General features: G+C 37.6%; 1 protein-coding gene across 13 annotated transcripts in view; it reads right to left on the bottom strand.

Moving 5' to 3' along the window:
• HEPH (hephaestin) overlaps positions 1-24,612 on the bottom strand; it is a 145,390-nt gene that overhangs the window by 48,432 nt on the left and 72,346 nt on the right. The window lies entirely within an intron of this gene.

Raw genomic sequence — 24,612 nt, 5'->3', positions numbered from 1 at the left:
ATGTACAAGCTGAAACTAAATCCACATGATCACCTAGGCAGACTCTGTGCCTATGGAATATATAAAAAGACAATGAGAGTTCAAACAAAAGAAAACACACTAGTTTTGTCAGCTGTGAACATTGGAGGCAAGAAATAAAAGGAATCCAAATTGGAAAAGAAGAAGTCAAACTCTCACTGTTTGCAGATGACATGATCCTTTACATAGAAAACCCTAAAGGCTCCACCAGAAAATTACTAGAGTTAATCAATGAATATAGTAAAATTTGAGGATATAAAATCAACACACAGAAATCCCTTGCATTCCTATACACTAATAATGAGAAAATAGAGAAATTAAGGAAACAATTCCATTTACCATTGCAACGAAAATAATAAAATACTTAGGAATATATCTACCTAAAGAAACAAAAGACCTATGTATAGAAAACTATAAAACACTGGTGAAAGAAATCAAAGAGGACACAAATAGATGGAGAAATATACCGTGTTCATGGATCAGAAGAATCAATATAGTGAAAATGAGTATACTACCCAAAGCAATCTATAGATTCAATGCAATCCCTATCAAGCTACCAACAGTATTCTTCACAGAGCTAGAACAAATAATACCACAATTTGTATGGAAATACAAAAAACCTCAAATAGCCAAAGCAATCTTGAGAAAGAAGAATGGAACTGGAGGAATCAACCTGCCTGACTTCAGGCTCTACTACAAAGCCACAGTTATCAAGACAGTATGGTACTGGCACAAAGCCAGAAATATAGATCAATGGAACAAAATAGAAAGCCCAGAGATAAATCCACACACCTATGGACACCTTATCTTTGACAAAGGAGGCAAGAATATACAATGGAGGAAAGACAATCTCTTTAACAAGTGGTGCTGGAAAAACTGGTCAACCACTTGTAAAAGAATGAAACTAAAACACTTTTTAACACCATACACAAAAATAAACTCAAAATGGATTAAAGATCTAAATGTAAGACCAGAAACTATAAAACTCCTAGAGGAAAACATAGGCAAAACACTCTCTGAAATAAATCACATGAGGATCCTCTATGACCCACCTACCTCCCAGCATAATGGAAATAAAAGCAAAATAAACAACTCGGACCTAATTAATAATAAATTAAAAAAAAAGCTTTTGCACAGCGAAGGAAACTATAAGCAAAGTGAAAGGACAGCCTTCAGAATGGGAGAAAATAATAGCAAACGAAGCAATGGACAAAGAATTAATCTCAAAAATATACAAGCAACTCCTGCAGCTCAATTCCAGAAAAATAAAAGACCCAATCAAAAAATGGGCCAAAGAACCCAACAGACAGTTATCCAAAGATGATGGCCATTTGGATGGATGTGAAATAATAACAGCAAAGGAAACAACTGACAAAGAATTGATTTCCAAAATATACAAGCAGCTCATGAATCTCAATACTGGAAAAACAAACAAACCAATCAAAAATGGGCAGAAGACCTAAACAGATGTTTCTCCAAAGAAGACAGAAATAGCCAATAAACAAATGAAAAGATGCACAATCTCCCTCATTATTAGGGAAATTATTTTTTTAATCACACTTTTCATTTCCTTTGTATACTTATGGGTTTCCCTTGTGGCTCAATGGGTAAAGAATCCACCTGCAGTGTGGAGACCTGGGTTCAATCCTTGGGTTGGGAAAATACCCTGAAGAAGGGAAAGGCTACCCATTCCAGTATTCTAGCCTGGAGAATTCCATGGACTGTATAGTCCATGGGATTGTAAAGAGTCGGACATGACTGAACAACTGAACTGAACTGAATTGATATCTTCAGGACATTCCATCCAAATTAAGAAGAATACACTCTCAAGTGCACATGGAACATTCCCCAGGATAGACCACATCTTGGGTCACAAATCAAGCCTCTCTAATTTAAGAAAATTAAAATCATATCAAGCATCTTTCCTGACCACAGTATGAGACTAGATATCAGTTACAGGGAAAAAATTAAAAATCACAAACATATTGAGATTAAACAATATGTTCCTAAATAATAAACAGGTTACTGAAGAAATAAAAATGGAAATTAAAAAATTCCTAGAAACAAATAACAATAAAAACATGATGACCTGAAACTTATGGGACGCACCAAAGGCAGTTCCAAGAGGAAAGTTTGTAGCAATATAATCCCACCTCAATAAATAAGAAAGACATTGAATAGGCAACCTACCTTTACATCTAAAACAACTGAAAAAAAGAAGAACAAGAAAACCCCAAAATTAGTGGAAGGAAAGAAATCATAAAGATCAGAGAAGAAATAAATAAAAAATAACTGAAGGAAACAGTAGCAAAGCTTAATAAAACTAAAATGTGATTCTTGGGAAGATAAACAAAACTGACAAACTATTAGCCAGTCTCGCCAACTACAAACTGGAAAGGAATCGTATCAACAAAATTAGAAATGAAAAAAGAAAGGTTACAACAGACAATGCAGAAATACAAAGGGCCATGAGAGACTATTATGAGCAACTATATGCCAATAAAATGGACAACCTGGAAGAAATGGACAGATTCTTAGAAAAGTTTAACCTTCCAAGACTGAACCAGGAAGAAATAGAAATTATGATGAAGCCAATTACAAGTGCTGAAATCAAAACTGTGATTTAAAAATCTACCAAAAACCAAAAGCCAACGTCCAGATGGCTTCACAGGCAAATTCTATCAAACATTTGGAAAAGAATTAATGCCTATTCTTCTGAAACTCTTTTTAAAAAATTGCAAAAGAAGAAACACTTCCAAACTCATTCTATGAGGCCATAATCACCCTGATACCAAAGCCAGAAAAAGACATCCAAAAAAAAAAAAAAAAAGATAGAAAATTACAGACCAATAACACTGATATTGCAAAAATCCTCAACAAAATTCTGATAAACAGAATTAAGCAACACATTGAAAAGATCATACACCACAATCAAATTGGGTTTATTCCAGGTATGCAGCAATTCTTCAGTACATGCAAATCAATCAATCTGATATACTATATTAATAAATGGTAAAAGATCTTCAAAAATGGTCATAGAAGGAACCTACTCAACATAATAAAGGACATATATGATTAAACTCACAACAACATTATAATCATAGGTGAAAATAGGAAAACATTCCCTCTAAGGTCAGGAACAAGACAAGGGTGCCCACTATCATCACCATTATTCAATACAGTTTGGAAGTCCTAGCTACAGCAACCAGAAAAGATAAGAAATTAAAGGAATCCAGATTGGAAAAGAAGAAGTAAAATTCTCACTGTTTGCACATGACATAATGCTATATATTGTTGTTGTTATTCAGCCATCCAGTCATGTCCTACTCTTTGCTATCCCATGGAAAGCAGTACACCAGGCTTCCCTGTTCGTCACTATCTCCCAGAGTTAGCCTATTGTGTCGATGATGCCATCAAATCCTCTCAACATCTGTCACCCCATTGTCCTATTGCCTTCAATCTTTCCCAGCATCAGAGTCTTTTCCAATTAATCTGTTCTTAGCATCAGGTGGCCAAAGTATTGGAGCTTCAGCTTCAGCATCAGTCCTTCAAGTGAATATTCAGGACTGATTTCCTTTAGGATTGACTGGTTTGAACTCCTTGCTGTCTAAGGGACTCTCGAGAATCCTCTCCAGCACCACAGTTCAAAAGCACAAATTCTTTGGTGCTCAGTTTTCTTTATGGTCCAACTCTCACATCCACACATGACTACTGGAAAAACCATTTCTTTGACTAGATTGACATTTATTGGCAAAGTAAACCAATAAGCAGTCTAGTTTTGTCATAGCTCTTCTTCCAAGTGTCTTTTAATTTCATGGCTGCAGTCACCATCTGCAGTTATTTTGGAGCCCAAGAAAACAAACTCTCTCATTGTTGACATTGTTTCCCCATCTATTCCCTTGAAGTGATGGGGCTGGATGCCATGATCTTAGTTTTTTGAAAGTTGAGTTTTAAGCCAGCTTTTCCACTCTCCTCTTTCACTTTCATCAAGAGGCTCTTTATAGTTCTTCTTCACTTTTTTCCATGAAGGTGGTGTCATCTGTATTTATGAGGTTGTTGATATTTCTTCTGGCAATCTTGCTTGCAGCTTGTGTTTCATCCAGCCTGGCATTTTGCATGATGTACTCTGAGTAGAAGTTAAATAAACAGGGTGACAATATACAGCTTTGACATACTCCTTTCCCAGTTTGGAACCAGTCTGTTCCATATCCAGTTCTAACTGTTGCTTCTTGAGCTACATATAAGTTTCTCAGGAGGCAGGCAAGGTGGCTTGCAGCTTAGAGAATTTTGAGCAATACTTTACTAGCATGTGAGATGAGGGTGATTGTGCAGTAGTTTGAATATTCCTTGGCACTGTCTTTCTTTGGGATTGGAATGAAAACTGACCTTTTCCAGTCCTGTGGCCACTGCTGAGTTTTCCAAATTTGCTGACATATTGAGTGCAGCACTTTAACAGCATCATCTTTTAGGATTTGAAAGAGTTCAGCTGGAATTCCGTCACCTCCACTAGCTTTGTTCATAGTGATGCTTCCTAAGGCCCACTGACTTTGCACTCCAGGATGTCTGGCTCTAGGTGAGTGATCTTTCCACCATGGTTATCTGGGTCATTAAGATATTTTCTTTGTATAGTTCTTCTGTGTATTCTTGCCACCTCTTAATATCTTCTGCTTCTGTTAGGTCCATACTGTTACTGTCCTTTAATGTGCCCATCTTTGCATAGAAATGTTCCCTGGGTATCTCTAATTTTCTTGAAGAGATCTCTATTCTGTCTCATTTTACTGTTTTCCTCTATTTCTTTGCAGTGTTCACTTAGGAAGGCTTTCTTATCTCTCCTTGCTATTCTTTGGAACTTTGCATTTGAAGGGGTATATTATTCCTTTTCTCCTTTGCTTTCAGATGCTATGCATAGAAAACCCTAAAGATACTATCAGAAAATTACTAGAGCCAAACAGCAAATTTAGCAAAGTCACAGGATACAAAATCAATACACAAATTACTTGCATTATTTTACATTAACAACAAAAAATCAGAAAGAAAAATTAAGGAATCAATCCCATTTACCATTGCAACAAAAATAATAAAATACCTAAAAATAAACGTATCAAAGGGGGAAAAAAAGAGCTGTATACAGAAAACTATAAGACACTGATGAAAGAAATCAAAGATGATATAAACAAAAGGAGAGATTTTTCCATGTTCCTTGTTGAAAAAAATCAATATTGCAAAAAATACTATACCACTAAATGCAATCTACAGATTTAATGCAATCCATATCAAATCACCAGTGATATTTTTCACAGAACTAGAAAAACAAATTTCACAATTCGTGTGGAAACACAAAAGACCCCAAATAGGCAAAGCAGTCTTGAGAATGAAGGATAGAGCTAGAGGAATCAACCTTCCTCACTTCAGACTATATTACAAAGCTACAGTTATCAAGACAGTATGGTACTGGCACCAAAACAGAAATATAGACCAATGGAACAAGATAGAAAGCTCAGAGTAATCCCACACACTCATGGGCACCTTATCTTTGACAAAGGAGGCAAAAATATAAAATGGAGAAAACAGTCTATTCAATGAGAGGTGCTGGGAAAACTGGACAGCTTTACGTAAAAAAATGAAATTAAAACATTTCCTAACACCATACACTAAAATAAACTCAAAATGGATTAAAAACCTATATATAAGACCAGCAACTATAAAACTCTTTGAGGAAAACAAGAAGAACACTCTGTGACATAAATTACAAGATTCTCTATGACCTACCTTCTCAGGTAATGAAAATAAAAACAAAACTAAATAAATAGGACCTAATGAAACTGAAAAGCTTTTGTACAGCAATAGAAACTATAAACAGGGTGAAAAGACAACTCTCAGTTCAGTTCAGTCACTCAGTCGTGTCCTACTCTTTGTGACCCCATGAATTGCAACACGCCATCACTGTCCATCCCTGTCCATCACCATCACCCAGAGTTCACTCAAACTCACGTCCATCAAGTCTGTCATGCCATCCAGCCATCTCATCCTCTGTTGTCCCCTTTTCCTCCTGCCCCCAATCCCTCCCAGCATCAGAGTTTTTTCCAAAGAGTCAACTCTTCGCATGAGGTGGCCAAAGTACTGGAGTTTCAGCTTTAGCATCATTACTTCCAAAGAACACCCAGGGCTGATCTCCTTCAGAATGGACTGGTTGGATCTCCTTGCAGTCCAAGGGACTCTCAAGAGTCTTCTCCAACACCACAGTTCAAAAGCATCAATTCTTCAGCACTCAGCTTTCTTCACAGTCCAACTGTCACATCCATACATGGCCACTGGAAAAACCATAGCATAGATGGACTAGATGGACCTTTGTTGGCAAAGTAATGTCTCTGCTTTTCAATGCTACCTAAGTTGGTCATAACTTTTCTTCCAAGGAGTAAGCGTCCTTTAATTTCATGGCTGCAGTCACCATCTGCAGTAATTTTGGAGCCCCCCAAAATAAAGTCTGACACTGTTTCCTCTGTTTCCCCATCTATTTACCATGAAGTGATGGGACCAGGTGCCATGATCTTCATTTTCAGAATGGGATAAAATAACATCAAATGAAACAACTGACAAAGGATTAATTTCCAAAAAATGCAAACAGCTCAATGCAACACAATTCCAGAAAAATAAGTAATATAATCAAGAAGTGGGCAAAAGACCTGAATAGACATTTCTCCATAGAAGACATACAAATGGCAAACAAAGACATGAAAAAATATTCAATGTCACTCATTTTTAGAGAAATGGCAAATCAAAGGTACAAAAAGCTATCACCTCACATGGGTCAGAGTGGCCATAATCAAAAATCTCCCAACAATAAATGTTGGAGAAGATGTGGAGAAAAGGGAACACTCTTACACTGTTGGTGGGAATGTGAATTGATACAGCCACTATGGAAGACAGTATGGAGATTCTTAAAACAAAAACAAGGAATAAAACTATTGTTTGACCCAACAATTCCACTGCTTGGCATATACCCTGAGAAAATAATAACTGAAAAATACACATGTACCCCAATATTCATTGAAGCACTGTTACAATAGCTAGGATATGGAGGCAGTATAGATGTCCATCAACAGATGAATGAATAAAGAAGCCGTGTTACATATATACAATGGAATATTATGCAGCCATAAAAATGAAGACATTTGAGTCAGTGCTAATGAAATGGATGATCCTAGAGCCTATCATGCAGAGTGAAGTAAGTCAGAAAGAGAAAAACAAATACCATGTTTTAATGCATACATATGGAATCTGGAAAGATGATACTGATGAACCTATTTTGGGGGCAGCAATACAGATGCAGACATAGAGAACAGACTTGTGAACACAGCAAGGGCAGGGAAGGAGAGGTTGGAATGAACGGAGATGGAAACATATAATTTACTATGTTTAAAATGGATAGCCAGTGGGAATTTGCTATATAACTCAGGGACTCAAAGGGGCTCTGTGAACACCTAGAGGGATAGGATGGGGTAGGAATAGGTATACACATATCCCCTCACATACCTATGGCTGATTCACATTGATGTATGGTATAAACCAACACAATATTATAAAGTAATTATCCTTTAATTAAAAATAAATAAATGTTTAAAATGCAAATATCTCCTTACTGTATGATTCAGCAACCCCATATCTATGTGTCTGCCATAGATAAATGAGAGCTATGTTCACATGGAAGCTTCTACACAGATACTCATAGCAATTTTATTTATAAGAATCCAAACTGGTTACAGCTCAAATATCCTTTAATAGCAAATGGTTGAACAAAATGTGGTTCTTTATTGATGATAGATAGATAGATGATAGATAGATATATAAGAAATATCCTGAGATAGATAAACTATAGAATAGGGGACAGATTAGTGGTTGCCTGGTAAGATGGGGTTGAAGGAAAGATTGTAACTGTCTTGACTCCTAATAATGGTAGTGGTTACACTAAATTATATATGTGTTAAAATTCATGCAAATATATGTCCAAAAAAGTCAATGTTAATATATAATTAAAAAAAAAAACAACTACAAGAGTTCAGTGGTATTGGTCACTGGAGAAGGTATTATTAGAAATTTGAGGCTTGCACTGATTCTTAAGGAATAAGAAGGACAAGCAGTCATAAGGAAAGCATTGACTTTTCACTCATATAGCCAACACATTTTATTGAACACATACTACATGCTGAGTGTTTGGAATAGAATAGTAAGCAAAACAACATGATCCCTGTCCTCTTTCAATCTAGTGAGGGAGGGAAATAATGTATAAATAAATAAAAACATCTGGAATCACAAACTGAGGTAACGGCTATGACCTTATGAAGAGTCCTATTCTCCTCCACCTTATTTTATCCTAACTCTATCCTCTTCCCTATCTAGCCTGAATTCCTTATCACCGTGGTCAGTGCTTGAATTATTCTTTTACAAATATTTTGAACTCTCATGTTATTTGCCTACTTTGTTCAACACACTGCATATGCTCTCCCAGCACCACTCTAACTCATAATATATCCCCCTAAATCATGTAGCCACTGGACCAGTAGCATCATAAGTTACCTAAGAACTTGTTAAAAATGCAAATTACTGGAACTCTTTCCACATCTACCAAACCAGCAACTATAGGAGTGGGCTCAGCAATTTATGATTTAGTAAGGTTTGCAGGTGATTAAAGTTTGAGTACCACTGATCTTCCTAAATCTATCTTATAATTTGCCTCCTCTGATCTTAGACCAGGGATTGCTAGACAGAGTTGAAGGAAATTGAACAATCCTGTGTATGGATGACTCTTCAAATTTACAATTTCCAGTCTCAGCTGTGTCTTCAGTGTTGCCTGATAATAATTTTGCTTGTTCTTCATAGCTCCATACCCCTTTCCCTTGACAAAAATTCCAAACTATCACCACACTCTTTAAGCCCCATCTGTTCCTTATGTCCCCACTCTTGATAGCTGGTTTCAACTCCAATTCCACAGAATAATAATATTTGAAAACATTTGTGTAGGACTTACAATCTTGTAACTTATTTAATTCTCACAAGCTCCTAAAAGATAGATTTCTAATAATAATAATAGCAGTGGCAGTAATAGCAATAATAGATGAAATAACTGAGGTTTAAAGATGTTCAAGACTTCCCAAAATTCATGCATCATAGCTGAAATTTGAATCTATGCAGTCTGGAGAATCCCAAGAACAGAAGAACCTGGCAGGCTAAAGCCCATGGGGTCACAAAGAGAAGGACATAACTGGATGACTGAGCAGGCAGGCAGTCTAGCTCCAGAATCCCTGCTCTTATAACCCAACACTCTCTGAATGCTCACACTCCATGAATGCTCTCACTCCTCATATTCTCACTCCCCATCCCACCAACATATTAATATTTATATTCACCAAGCTCTCCATCCTCAGAGGACCTGAGCAGCTTCATAGCAGCCTATTCCTGCTGCTACTGCTAAGTCACTTCAGTCGTGTCTGACTCTGTACGACCCCAGAGACAGCAGCCCACCAGGCTCCTCTGTCCCTGGGATTCTCCAGGCAAGAACACTGGAGTGGGTTGCCATTTCCTTCTCCAAGCCTATTCCTACTCAAGGCTAATAATTCCATGAGAGCTCTTTGTCCCATTTTCTCCCATTTCTTGCTTGACTCAGACTCCTCTCCTTCATGAATCTTCAACTTCTCTACTGGTTCATTCTTATACATGAAGTAAGCTCAAATCTCTTTGTTTCTTTTCCCCATTACCCTCAAGCCACTACTTGCCCCACACTTTTCTTCAAAGCTAAACTTTTTGAAAGTTTTGTCATCATTTAGTATCTCCACTTCCTCACTTCCTATTCACTCCTTAATCCTCCACAATCTGGCTTCTACAACTTTTATCATTACATCATAACTGCTCTGGTTATGACCTGTGTTATGGATTGATGGGTTGATTTATATGCCCCCAGTGCACATAATTTATATAATTCATATAAAACATCCAAATCTCCAGTACCAAAAAATGTAATCTTATTTGGAAATAAGATATCTTCAGAGGTCATCAAATTTAAATGAGGTCATTAATGTTGGCCCTAATCCACTTGTATTGCTGATCCTGTTCAGGATGACAATTATCTTGCTTTTTTCACTGTTTGCTGAACCCAGGGTAGGCAAGGTGTAAGCTAAGAGGTCGGAAGGAGATGTAAAGAGCCATAGGAACTTCAGACACATTTATTCTCTCCTAGTTGATGCAGTAGCCTTAGCAGTAGCCATAGTATAACCTAACACAACACAACCTCTCTCCTGGCTAACACAGCAGCAATAACAGCATTCTCTCCTGGCTGATGCAGCAGCCATAGCAGTATACATGCTATATTCTCTCCTCTCGTGGCTGACCCAATGGACACAGCCATGATGCAGCAGTAAATGCATTGTTTTCCTAGGTGGAGCTCACACAGGTGTGTGCCACAAAGAAACCCATGACCAAGTGACTACCTCGTGATGTGCATGTGTAGTGTTATAAATGAGCTCAGCTGTTACATAGTCATTATTTACAAAATGTGGGGCCAGAGAGCCTGAACACAGCATCTCGGCTAATTTACTCTCTCCCTACATTACTGTAACTTGTGTCCTTATAAAAAGGGGAAATTTGGCCACAGAGACACACATAGGGGAAAGAGTATGTGAAAAGACCTAGGAAGATGATGGTCATCTATAAACCAAGGAGAAAAGCCTGGAACAGAGTCTTTTCTCACAGTCCTCAGAAAGAACCAGTCCTACTGACACAAAATTTTTTTAGCCTTCAAGCTAAAGAAATGTGAGAAAATTAATTTCTATTGTTTAAGTCATCCAGCTTATGGTATTTCATTATGACAGCCCTACTGCTACTGCTACTGCTACTGCTAAGTCACTTCAGTCGTGTCCGACTCTGTGCGACCCCATAGATGGCAGCCCACCAGGCTCCCCCGTCCCTGGGATTCTCCAGGCGTGGGTTGGGTTGCCATTTCCTTCTCCAATGCATGAAAGTGAAAAGTGAAAGTGAAGTCGCTCAGTTGTATCCGACTCTTAGCGACCCCATGGATGGTGGCCTATCAGGCTCCTCCATCCATGGGATAAAACTCGCTCCTGTTTTACTCACCAATCTGATGCTCCCTTTTGGTTTCTTTCATTAGTCTATCTTTGTCTACACATCTCTTTTTTCATTCTAGAATAGAAGTAATCAATAGCTGTATTTCTGTTTGGTAAAGTAATATATATACATAAAGTGTGTTTAAATGCATAGCAAAAGATTTAGAAGGAAATACACAATATTAATAAGATGGGCTGCCTTTGGGAAGAGAGTTGAGAGTAGACCCAGGGGGAGTTATGTGTACTATTTGAGTATAATGAAAATGAATTCATTATAAAATAACTATCATCTAATTAAAAATAAAATGAGAAAAATATTATTAATTTTACAATTAAAAATCCATTTAAATATATATATATATATATATATATATATAAACATGCTCAGTGCTGAATGTTTTGCAAACTATGAAAAGGATAAAAAATAAAGACACTAATGTCTTATGTATATTATATATATATATATATATATATGCAGTATATATATGGGTTCAGTATGTAAATATCACTACTTTCTTATATTTAAGTGCATTTTCTTTCACTGATTGTGAATACATGTAGAGAGGTAGGTACATGTATATATGTATACATAAGCATAGTTTATGGTATAATAAAATTAGAATCAAAATTTCTAATATAGTATTAGAGCATGAATTTTTTCATTTAACTTCATATCATCAGCACTTTCCTATTAACACACTACAAAAATTTACCTTAATGGCTACATAAATTCTACATTTTATGGATTTGCCATCATTAATATAACTGGTCTCCTCTTGTTGAACATTTAGACTGTATAATTTTTTTATAATGATGTGGAATGGTTATACCATTTAAAACCCCCAAGGGTAATATATATGGCACTGTTTTCTTGGTAACACAAATAATTATAATTAACACAATCTTTGAGAATTTGAAAATCAAAAATAAAACACCAAGATACAAATAAAAAACAGGAAAAAGAGGAAGATTGATCTCAGTTGAAATTCATTATCTAAAACCACAGATGGGCCCTTGTATACTGTTCAACACTTTTATTCTGTATTTCAAAAAAGCTTGTTTTTCTATCCTCTGAATTAACAACTTCCTATATTCTCCTTTGGCTTCAAAACTTCTATTCTAGCACCCACTTTAACATCATTTATGACCTTGCCTAAGATGTGAATCAGTAAGCTGAAGCCATTAGAAAAGAACTCTCATCATTCTACTTCAATATCTGCAAACCGATTTGCACCAATCCTCTTTTTTATTGTTCCAGTTACAACTGATAAAGCATCTCTTCCATAATCAAATATAAATTTCCCTCATTCATTCTCTGGATCCCCTTTTCTCTCCATTTTTTAGTTATCATAAATCCTTTAGTTTCTCTCTCTCTCAGTTTCTCTCTTTCTCTTTCCTGGATCATTGCCATTAACATAGAAGCATAACCTAGTTCAATACTCTCCAGTATAGCAGCCACTGGCCACATATGGCTAGTGCAACTGAGAAAATGAATTTTTAATTTAGGTTAATTTTAATTTTAATAACTACATGTGACTAGTGGCTATAGTATTGACCAGTTCAGTCCTAGAATGTCCCATTCCAAACCCTCCTGGGAGCCCACATTCCTGTCCAACTATTCCATCTTTTTACCACGTTTCACAACCAAGCCTCCAAAAGAGTGTTGGTAACTCCCTTCCTTCACATCCACATCTACTTTCCAGTTATTGGTCCATTTATCATGACATTTGTTCCCATTACTCCACTAAAATGGCTCTTGTAAAGGTTATCAGTGACCTCAATGATGCAAATCTTTATTAGTTTCCTATTGCTGGGGTAACATATTACCACAAATTTAATGACTTAAAACAATGCAAATTTATACTCTTATACTTCTGGAAGTCAAAAGTCCAAAATGGATAACAATGGGCTAAAGTGATGTCAGGGACACTTTCTTTCTTTCTTTTTTTCCTGGAGGCTATAGAGGAGATTCCATTTCCTTGCCTTTTCTAACTTCTAGAGGCTGCCTGCATTCCCTGGTTTGTCCCATTCTCAATTTTCAAACCAGTAAGAGCAGATCAAGTTCTTCTCATGCTTCATGACTTTGACCTCCTGTTTTGTCCCCCTTTCCCACTTATAAGGACCCTTATGTTTACAATCAGTTCACTGGATTTCTATGATAATTTTCCTATCTAAAAAAGCAGACAAGCAACCATAATTTCAGCAGCAAGTTTAATAACTCATTGGTATGCTCCAGGGATCTGAATGTGGGTACTGTTGAAAGGTCATTTTTTTTTTTTTGCCTACCACACAATTCAATTGTAACTTTTTCTTTCCAAAATTATTCCACTGCTGAACAGCATATGACACATGTAACCACAACTTCATTTTCAAAACTCTTACCTTTCTTTGTTTCCTTGACACCATACTCTCCCAAATTCTTCCTACTTTCTGGTTAACTTCACTACTCTACCTTTAAATGTAGCAATTCTTCAGAACTCATTCTGATCCCTCTTTAGACTACAAATTTCCCTCAGATAGTTTAATTTACTCCTACAGCTTTTTTGTTGTTGTTTTTCAGTTACTAAGGTGTATCTGATACTTTGTGACCCCATGGGCTGCAGCATGCCAGGTATCTCTGTCCTTCAGTATCTCCTGGAGTTTTGTTCAAGCTCATGTCCATTGAGTCAGTGATGCCATTGAACCATCTCATCTTCTGTCATCCTCTTCTCTTCCTGCTCTCAATCTTTCCTAGCAATGGTATTTTCCAATTAGTCAGCTCTTCACATCAAGTGACCAAAGTAATGCGGCTTCAGCTTCAGCATCAGTCCTTCCAATGTATATTCAGGGTTGATTTCCTTTAGGATTGACTTGTTTGATCTCCTTGCTGTCCAAGGGACTCTCAGGAGTCGTCTTCAGCATCACAGTTTGAAAGCATCAATTTTTGGGGATGTAGACTTCTTTACGGCCCAATTCTCACAACTGTATATGACTACTGGAAAAACTACACATTGAAGGTCAGGAAGGGTGGTGGTGAGGAGATACCCCTCGTCCAAGGTAAGGAGCAATGGCTGTGCTTTGCTGAAGCAGCCGTGAAGAGATACCCCACACCCAAGGTAAGAGAAACCCAAGTAAGATGGTAGGTGTTGCAAGAGGGCATCAGAGGGCAAACACACTGAAACCATACTCACAGAAAACTACTCAGTCTAATCACACTAGGACCACAGCCTTGTCTAACTCAATGAAACTAAGCCATGCCCGTAGGGCAACCAAGATGGGCGGGTCATGGTGGAGAGATTTGACAGAATGTGGTCCACTGGAGAAGGGAATGGCAAACCACTTCAGTATTCTTGCCTTGAGAACCCCATGAACAGTATGAAAAGGAAAAATGATAGGATACTGAAAGAGAAACTCCCCAGGTCAGTAGGTGCCCAATATGCTACTGGAGATCAGTGGAGAAATAACTCCAGAGGAATGAAGGGATGGAGCCAAAGCAAAAAGAATACCCAGCTGTGCATGTGACTGATGATAGAAGCAAGGTCTGATGCTTTAAAGAGCAATATTGCATAGGAACCTGGAATGTCAGGTCCATGAATCAAGGCAAATTGGAAGTAATCAAACAAGAGATGGCAAGAGTGAATGTCGACATTCTAGGAATCAGTGAACTGAAATGGACTGGAATGGGTGAATTTAACTCAGATGACCATTATATCTGTGGGCAGGAATCCCTCAGAAGAAATGGAGTAGCCATCATGGTCAACAAAAGAGTCCGAAATGCAGTACGTGGATGCAATCTCAAAAATGACAGAATGATCTCTGTTAATTTCCAAGGCAAACCATTCAATATCACAGTAATCCAAGTGGCAAACCATTCAATATCACAGTAATCCAAGTCTATGCCCCAACCAGTAATGCTGAAGAAGCTGAAGTTGAATGGTTCTATGAAGACCTACAAGACCTTTTGGAACTAACACCCAAAAAAGCTGTCCTTTTCATTATAGGGGACTGGAATGCAAAAGTAGGAAGTCAAGAAACACCTGGAATAACAGGCAAATTTGGCCTTGGAATACGGAATGAAGCAGGGCAAAGACTAACAGAGTTTTGCCAAGAAAATGCACCAGTCATAAAAAAACACCCTCTTCCAACAACACAAGAGAAGACTCTATACATGGACATCACCAGATGGTCAACAACGAAATCAGATTGATTATATTCTTTGCAGCCAAAGATGAAGAAGCTCTATACAGTCAGCAAAAACAAGACCAGGAGCTGACTGTGGCTCAGACCATGAACTCCTTATTGCCAAATTCAGACTGAAATTGAAGAAAGTAGGGAAAACCACTAGACCATTCAGGTATGACCAAAATCAAATCCCTTATGATTATACAGTGGAAGTGAGAAATAGATTTAAGGGCCTAGATCTGATAGATAGAGTGCCTGATGGGAGACAGGGATCAAGATCTTTCCCCATGGAAAAGAAATGCAAAAAAGCAAAATGGCTGTCTGGGGAGGCCTTACAAATAGCTGTGAAAAGAAGAGAAGTGAAAAGCAAAGGAGAAAAGGAAAGATATAAACATCTGAATGCAGAGTTCCAAAGAACAGCAAGAAGAGATAAGAAAGCCTTCTTCAGTGATCAATGCAAAGAAATAGAGGAAAACAACAGAATGGGAAAGACTAGAGATCTCTTCAAGAAAATCAGGGGTACCAAGGGAACATTTCATGCAAAGATGGGCTCGATAAAGGACAGAAATGGTATGGCTCTAACAGAAGCAGAAGATATTAAGAAGAGATGGCAAGAATACACAGAAGAACTGTACAAAAAAGAGCTTCACAACCCAGATAATCACGATGATGTGATCACTGACCTAGATCCAGACATCCTGGAATGTGAAGTCAAGTGGGCCTTAGAAAGCATCACTACGAACAAAGCTAGTGGACGTGATGGAATTCCAGTTGAGCTATTCTAAATCCTAAAATATGATGCTGTTAAAGTGCTGCACTCAATATGCCAGCAAATTTGGAAAACTCAGCAGTGGCCACAGGACTGGAAAAGGTCAGTTTTCATTCCAAACCCAAAGAAAGGCAATGCCAAAGAATGCTCAAACCACCGCACAATTGCACTCATCTCACACGTGAGTAAAGTAATGCACAAAATTCTCCAAGCCAGGCTTCAGCAATATATGTACTGTGAACTTCCTGATATTCAAGCTGGTTTTAGAAAAGGCAGAGGAACCAGAGATCAAATTGCCAACATTCACTGGATCATGGAAAAAGTAAGAGAGTTCCAGAAAAACATCTATTTCTGCTTTCCTGACTATGCCAAAGCCTTTGACTGTGTGGATCACAGTCAACTGTGGAAAATTCTGAAACAGATGGGAATACCAGACCACCTGACCTGCCTCTTGAGAAACCTATATGCAGAACAGGAAGCAACAGTTAGAACTGGACATGGAACAACAGACTGGTTCCAAATAGGAAAAGGAGTACGTCAAGGCTGTATATTGTCACCCTGCTTTTTTAACTTCTATGCAGAGTACATCATGAGAAATGCTGTACTGGAAGAAACATAAGCTGGAATCAAGATTGCCGGGAGAAATATCAATAATCTCAGATATGCAGATGACATCACCCTTATGGCAGAAAGTGAAGAGGAACTAAAAAAGCCTCTTGATGAAAGTTAAAGTGAAAAAGTTGGCTTAAAGCTCAACATTCAGAAAACGAAGATCATGGCATCCATTCTCACCACTTCATAGGATATAGATGGGGAAACAGTGGAAACAGTGTCAGACTTTATTTTTCTGGGCTCCAAAATCACTGCAGATAGTGACTGCAGCCATTAAATTAAAAGATGCTTACTCCTTCTAAGGAAAGTTATGACCAACCTAGATAGCATATTCAAAAGCAGAGATATTACTTTGCCAACAAAGGTTCATCTAGTCAAGGCTATGGTTTTTCCTGTGGTCATGTATGGATGTGAGAGTTGGACTGTGAAGAAGGTTGAGCACCAAAGAATTGATGCTTTTGAACTGTGGTGTTGGAGAAGACTCTTGAGAGTCCCTTGGACTGCAAGGAGATCCAACCAGTCCATTCTGAAGGAGATCAGCCCTGGGATTTCTTTAGAATGAATGATGCTGAAGCTGAAACTCCAGTACTTTGGCCACCTCATGCGAAGAGTTGACTCATTGGAAAAGGCTCTGATGCTGGGAGGGATTGGGGGCAAGAGGAGAAGTGGACGACAGAGGATGAGATGGCTGGATGGCATCAGTGACTTGATGGACGTGAGTCTGGGTGAACTCCGGGTGTTGGTGTTGGACAGGGAGGCCTGGCGTGCTGCGATTCATGGGGTCGCAAAAAGTTGGACACGACTGAGCTACTGCTCTGATCCGAGGCAAAATGATGTCTCTGATTTTAATATGCTGTCTAGCTTTGTCATAGCTTTCCCTCCAAGAAGGTATTTTTCAGTGATTTTTGAGCCCAAGAAAATAAAATCTGTCACTGTTTCCACTTTTTCCCCATCTATTTTCCGTAAAGTGGTAGGACTGGATGCCATGATCTTAGTTTTTTGAATGCTGAGTTTTAAGCCAGCTTTTTCACTCTCCTCTTTCATCCTCATCAAGATGCACTTTACTCCCTCTTCACTTTCTACCATTAGCGTTGTATGATCTACATATCTGAAGTTCTTGATATTTCTTCCAGCAATCTTGATTCCAGGTTGTGATTCATCCATCCCAGCTTTTCTTACTCTGCATATAAGTTAAATAAGCAAGGTGACAATAAACAGCCTTGATGTATTTCTTTCCCATTGTGAACCAGTCCATTGTTTTATGCCCAGTTCTAACTGTTGCATCTTGTCCTGCATACAGGTTTCTTAGGAAGCTGGTAAAGTGGTCTATTATTCCCATCTTTTTAAGAATTTTCCACAGTTTGTTGTGATCCACACATTCAAAGGCTTTAGTGTAGTCAGTGAAGGAGTAGATTTTTTTTTTTTTTCTGGAATCCCCTTGCTTTCTTTATGATACACTGAATGTTAGCAATTTGATCTCTGGTTCCTCTGCCTTTTCTAAACCCAGATTTTACATCTGGAATTTCTCAGTTCACATACTGCTGAAGCCTAACTTGAAGAATTTTGATCATAATCTTACTAGAATGTAAAATGAGCACAATTGTGTGGTAGTTTGAACGTTCCTTGGCATTTCTCTTCTTTGGGATCAGAATGAAAATTGAACTTTTTCAATCCTGTGGCCACTGCTGAGTTTTCCAAATTTGAAGGAATATTATGTGCAATGCTTTAACAGCATTATCTTTTAGGATTTGAAATAACTCAGCTGGAATTTTATCACCTTTGCTACCTTTGTTCGTATTAAGGCCAACTTGACTTCACACCCCAGGATGTCTGGATCTAGATGAGTGACCACACCATCAAGGTTATTCAGGTCATTAAGATCTTTTTTGGTATACTTCTTCTGTGTATTCTTGCCACCTCTTCTTAAGCTCTTCTGCATCTGTTAAATCCTTGCTGTTTCTGTTCTTTGTTGTGTCCATCTTTGCATGAAAAATTCCCTTGGTATCTCCGATTTTCTTGAAGCAATCTCTCTTTCTTATTTTATTGTTTTCCTCTATTTCTTTGCATTGTTCACTTAAGAAGGCTTTCTTATCTCTCCTTGCTATCCTCTGGAACTCTGCACTCAGTTGAGTATATCTTTCCCTTTCTCCTTTGCCGATGGCTTTAAATATCACATACATGTTTTTGACTCCAATATATATATATATATTTCTAGATCAACCTTATCCTATTCCTATGTTTCAGATATGTATGTGCATCTGACTCCTTATTCCATGTGGATATCTTATGGACATCTCACACTTAACATTGCTCACGAGCCTTTGTTTTCTTTCAAGCATAGTTTTTCCTTAGCTCTTTTCATTCTTATTTCAATGAAGGGCATCACAAAATACCCACTTGCTCACATTGAAAAACCCAGGAGTTATTATTACTAGTTAAAGGAAGCATAGTGCAAGAAGAAAACTATTATAAAAAAATATGTACTCAATAATACAGACCCAAAATATATCAAGCAAGAGCTGACAGAACTTCAAGGAGCAAAAACTACAGAACAAATTGTAGCTAGGTATCTTAATACACCCATACTGATACTGATAAATCCAGCAGAGCCAAAATGAGACTGTATATCAAAATTCTAAAAAATAAAATTAATAACCTTAAACTTGTAGATAATATTTGCTGTCTGAACTATAACTATCCTAAGGTTTCCTTAAAGATTTGCAACAAATTCTGCCAAAAATTCACTAACCCAAATAAAAACCCTATTATAGTTTATTTATGTGTGGCAGTAAAAAGAGCTTAATACCATTCTATCTTCAAATGAATATAAATTTTATTGCCACCATAGCTCAGAACTTCTGATAGGATTACATATCAAGCTTCTATAGCTTAGATATATGGCACATTTTATCTACTCTCTTTTCTACTCCTTTTATAAATCATTACTGTATATTAGAATGTTATATCATAATGGAATTATTATATAATATATTTACACTTTTCAACATGGGAGCCACTAGTTATGTGTGACTACTAAGCATGTAAAATGTAGTCAGTGTGATGAGAAACTTTTTTTTTTTTTTAAACTAACAAATTTAGATACACACATGCAGTTCATGCTACTGTTTTGGACAGTACATCTCAAAAGGTTTAGTTCTTCATGGACTTCAATATTTTCTTTTCCCAGGTTCCTAGATGCACTATCGACCTCTTCTTCAATTCAGATACTATCTTTAACAAATGGTTAATTTAAATTACATTATAGGATCTAATTGAGCAGGGTCATTGAGTTAACACAAACATAGTTCCACTAATAAGGTCACTGAATGTTAAATAAGTTAATATACTATACAGAGATTATTGGAGAGTTGTTATAGGTGTTATATAGTGTTTTAGTAATGTTTTAGGGAAGTGGCTGGAGCTCTTAGATGATCTGAAAATTCATCATTTTTTCAATTTGAAATAATGGTATATAGGTTTCTACTGTCAGAAAATTCACTCTTGAACATGTTTTCTGAAATGAATTACATTTTGGTGGCAAGTGATACTTGTATATATAACCCTACACCCTTCCAATAATATATGCATTTTATTTTCATGTACGTGAGGAACATATACAAAGGTAAACTGTGGTACTATATCATATGGTACTATACTACAAAAGAAGTCTTAATAATTCTAAAGATTCAAAACCATACAGAATATGTTCTCAGACCCAATAAAACACAATAAAATTAGGAAAAATTGTCAAAGGATAGTTTTTTTTTTTTTTAATTTTAGAAGAAATGATACAGGAAGGATATAATTTTACAACTCAATGACATAGTGGATCCAAGGACCAATTAATAAATGCATAAATAATTTTGATAATACATAAACCCACCAAACAATATAACCACAAAAATATGACCAGATAATATGTGCTTACTGAGGCAATAAAAAGGAAGTATTCACAACCATATAAAAAGCATTACTGAATAAAAGCATTAAGCCTCTATATCCAATGACAAGTTACAGAAACAGAGGAGACAAAAAGTCACTTAAAAGGTCACAACTGCTCTGAGAAGTCACAAAGGTGGTAGAGTAAGAAGACCCTGAACTCATGTCCTCCAACAGGCATACTAAATATATAAATCCTTACAAAGCAACTATCTATGAGAATGACCTGAAGAGTAGAAGAAAAGATTTTCCACAAATAAAGGCTTTATGCTTGTGTAGTAAGGGGCTTCCCTAATAGCTCAGTTGGTAAAGAATCCATCTGCAATGTGGGAGACCTGGGTTTGATCCCTGGGTTGGGAAGATCCCCTGGAGAACCCACTCCAGTGGCAACCCACTCCAGTATTCTCGCCTGGAGAATCCCATGGACAGAGGAGCCTGGCAGGCTACAGTCCATGGGGTCGCAAGAGTTGGACATGACTTAGTGACTAACCCACCCATTCTGGCCTGGAAAATTCCATGGATGGTAGAGTCCATGGGGTTGCAAAGAGTTAGGCATAACTGAGTGACTTTCACTTTGAAAGACATAAAAAAGGCACCACAAAGGGATAGGTAGGAGAGGCAGAAATAAAGTATAGTCAGAACCCCCACAACCAGGTCAGTAACACATCGATGGGAGTAATATCGTAATTGTAGAAGTCTTTTTCAAAGAACAAGGGATCCAAGGACATTGGGGTCCTCATCCTTGGTGGTCCTGTAGCAGAACATGTGTCTTTGAAAAACAGTGGGGACTAAGTTTGGGAAAGCCAGAGAGATATAGGAAACAGAAATTTGGCTCTTAAAGTGCATGCACAAAATGTCACATTTTCCAAGTTTCAGAATAGAGACAGCAGCTTCAAAGGAGCTTGAGTCAGACTCACTTGCTGATCTTGGAGAAGCGAGAGGAAAGTGGAAATCCCCCTGGGGACAAAGATACTGGAGGCAGCCATTACTGGGAGCACATTTTACTGTAATTACAATAGTGTTGGCAAGTGTCATTTTGTAAATCTCTCTAGCCTACTACCAAAGAAGAGCATACAAAGAAAAACTGGGCAAAAAAGTTCTTAATGACCTGAAATCAATGATGGTGTGGTCACTCACTTAGAGCCAGACATCCTGGAATGTGAAGTTAAGTTGGCCTTACTATGAACAAAGCTAGTGGAGGTGACAGAATTCCAGCTGAGCTATTTCAAATCCTAAAAGATAATGCTGTTAAAGTGCTGCGCTTAATATGCCTGCAAATTTGGAAAACTCAGCAGTGGCCATGGGACTGGAAAAGTTCAATTTTCATTCTGATCCCAAAGAAGGAAAATTACAAAGAATGTTCAGACTGCTGCACAATTGTGCTCATTTCACGTTAGCAGGATAATGCTCAAAATCTTTCAAGGTAGGCTGTAGCAGTACATGAACTGAGAACTTCCAAACGTACATGCTTGGTTTAGAAAAGGCAGAGGAACCAGAAATCAAATTGCCAACATCCACTGGATCATAGAAAAAGCAAGAGAATTCCAGAAAAACATCTACATCTACTTCTGCTTCAGTGACTATGCTTTTGATTGTGTGGATCACAGCAAACTGGAAAATCTTAAAGAGATGGGAATAACAGACGACTTTGTCTGCCTCCTGAGAAACCTGTATGCAGGTCAAGATTCAACAGTTAGAACCAGACAAGGAATAATGGACTGGTTCACAATTGGGAAGAAGTACATCAAGGCTTTATATTGTCACCCTGTTTATTTAACTTCTACTCAGAGTACATCATGCAAAATGCCAGGCTGGATGAAGCACTAGTTGGAATCATGATTGCCTGGAGAAATATCAATAACTTCAGATATTCAGATGGTATCAGCCTAATGGTGGAAACTGAAGAGGAACTAAATAGCCTCATGCTAAGGGTGGAAAAGGAGAGTGAAAAAGCTGGCTTAAAACTCAACATTCAAAAAAAAAATATATCATGGCATATGGTCCCATCACTTCATGGCAAATAGGTGGGGGAATAATGGAAACAGTGAGAGACTTTCTTTTCTTGGGCTCCAAAATCACTGCAGATGGTGACTGCAGCCATGAAATTAGAAGACAGTTGCTACTTGGATGAAAAGTTATGACAAACCTACACAGCGTATTAAAGAGCAGACATCACTTTGCTGACAAAGGTCCATCTAGCCAAAGCTATGGTTTTCCAGTAGTCATGTATGGATGTGAGAATTGGACCATAAAAAAGGTTGAGTGCTGAAGAATTAATGCTTTTGAACTGTAGTACTGGAGAAGACTCTTGAGAATCCCTCGGACAGCAAGTTCAAACCAGTCAATCCTAAAGGAAATCAACCCTGCATATCCATTGGAAGAACTAATGCTAAAGCTGAAGCTGCACTACTTTGGCCACCTGATGTGAAGAGCTGAATAACTGGAAAAGACCCTGTTGCTGGGAAAGATTGAGGGCGGAGGAGAAAGTGGTGACAGAGGATGAGATGGTTGGACGGCATTACTGACTCAATGGCATAAGTTTGGGCAAAGTCTCAAAGAAGGTGAAGGCCAGGGAAGCCTGGCATGCTGCAGTCCATGGGCTTGCAGAGTTGGACACAACTGAGTGACTAAAGAGCAGCAACATCTAGCCTATTACCAGTGGAGACCAAGACCTCTCCCCCCCCACCCAGGTCTCAAAGACAGCCATACATGTCCCATCAGCCCTGAGGCACTGCATAGGCTATATAGACACCTTCATAGGGCAACTGGCCTGCTCCAGAAGCCAGCATCTGTCCAGTGCCTTCCTGGTCTCTGCACCTGACTGAGTGGGAAGATTACTGCACATTCCATCAGGTTTGCAGCCACTACACAAGGCACAGGCTCTCAATCTACTGTTCCAAGGGCCAACCACGCATACCAGTGCACCCATAGTTGTCAGCCCCACCATAAGACTACACACAACCCACCTTGTGGGCACCCTTAGTTCATTTAGCTCTGGTAAGGACAAGAGAGCATGCTGCTGGGCCCTGTAGGATGTCTCTTATACAAGGCCAATTCTAAATTAAGAAATGTAACCAACCTAATACATTGAAATAAACACAAAATATTGTGCAGAATATGAATGAATGAGGCATAATCTCAGAGAAGTGAAGTGAAAAAAACTATTAGTGATGTACAAGGTAATTCCCATGAGGTTGTCAACTAACATTTCAAGTGCACATAGAACATTTTCAAGGATAGTTCACATGCTACACACACACATGCACAAATTGAAAGTAAAAAACAAAACAAAACACGTGGAGTATGAATAACATGTTACTAAAGAACCAATTGTTTACTAATAAAATCAAGGAGTAAATTAAAAATAAATACCTAAAGACAAATGAAAATGTAAATACATCCAAAATCCATGGCATGCAGCAAAAGTCATTCTAAGAAGGAAGTTGTTAGCAATACAAGCCTTCTTCAGGAAACAAGAAAAATCTCAAATACACAATCTAACTTTATACTTAAAGGAACTAGAAAAAGAAAATCATATAATAAAGGAAATATTAAAGATCAGAACAGAAATCTATGAAATAGAGACCAAAATAATTGAAAAGATCATGGCGACTAAGAGATGGTTCCTTCAAAAGATAAGCAAAGTTGATAAACCTCTACCAGACTCATTAAAATGAATAGCGAAAGGGCCCAAATGAATAAAATCATAAATTAAAAAATGTTAAAATTGACACCACAGAAAAACAAAAAATAATAAAAGATATCTATGTCAATAAAATGGGTATTCTAAAAGAAATGGATGAGTTTCTAGAAACATATAATCTTTGAAGACTAAATCAGAAAGAAATGAGAACTATGAATGGACAAATTAAGACTAATAAAATTAAATCAGTAATTAAAATATTTTCAACACACAAAAATTCACGACAAGAAAGCTTCACAAGTGAATTCTACCAAACATTTAAAGAAGAGTTAAAGCCTATCCTTCTCAAATTACTC

This window comes from Bos grunniens, chromosome X (assembly GCF_055505025.1).
Source record: "Bos grunniens cultivar Pamir isolate PY7600 chromosome X, Bosgru_T2T1.0, whole genome shotgun sequence".
Classification (NCBI taxonomy): Eukaryota; Metazoa; Chordata; class Mammalia; order Artiodactyla; family Bovidae; genus Bos; species Bos grunniens.
Note: the sequence above shows the minus strand (reverse complement) of the source record. Positions and strands in the feature narration are given on the sequence as shown.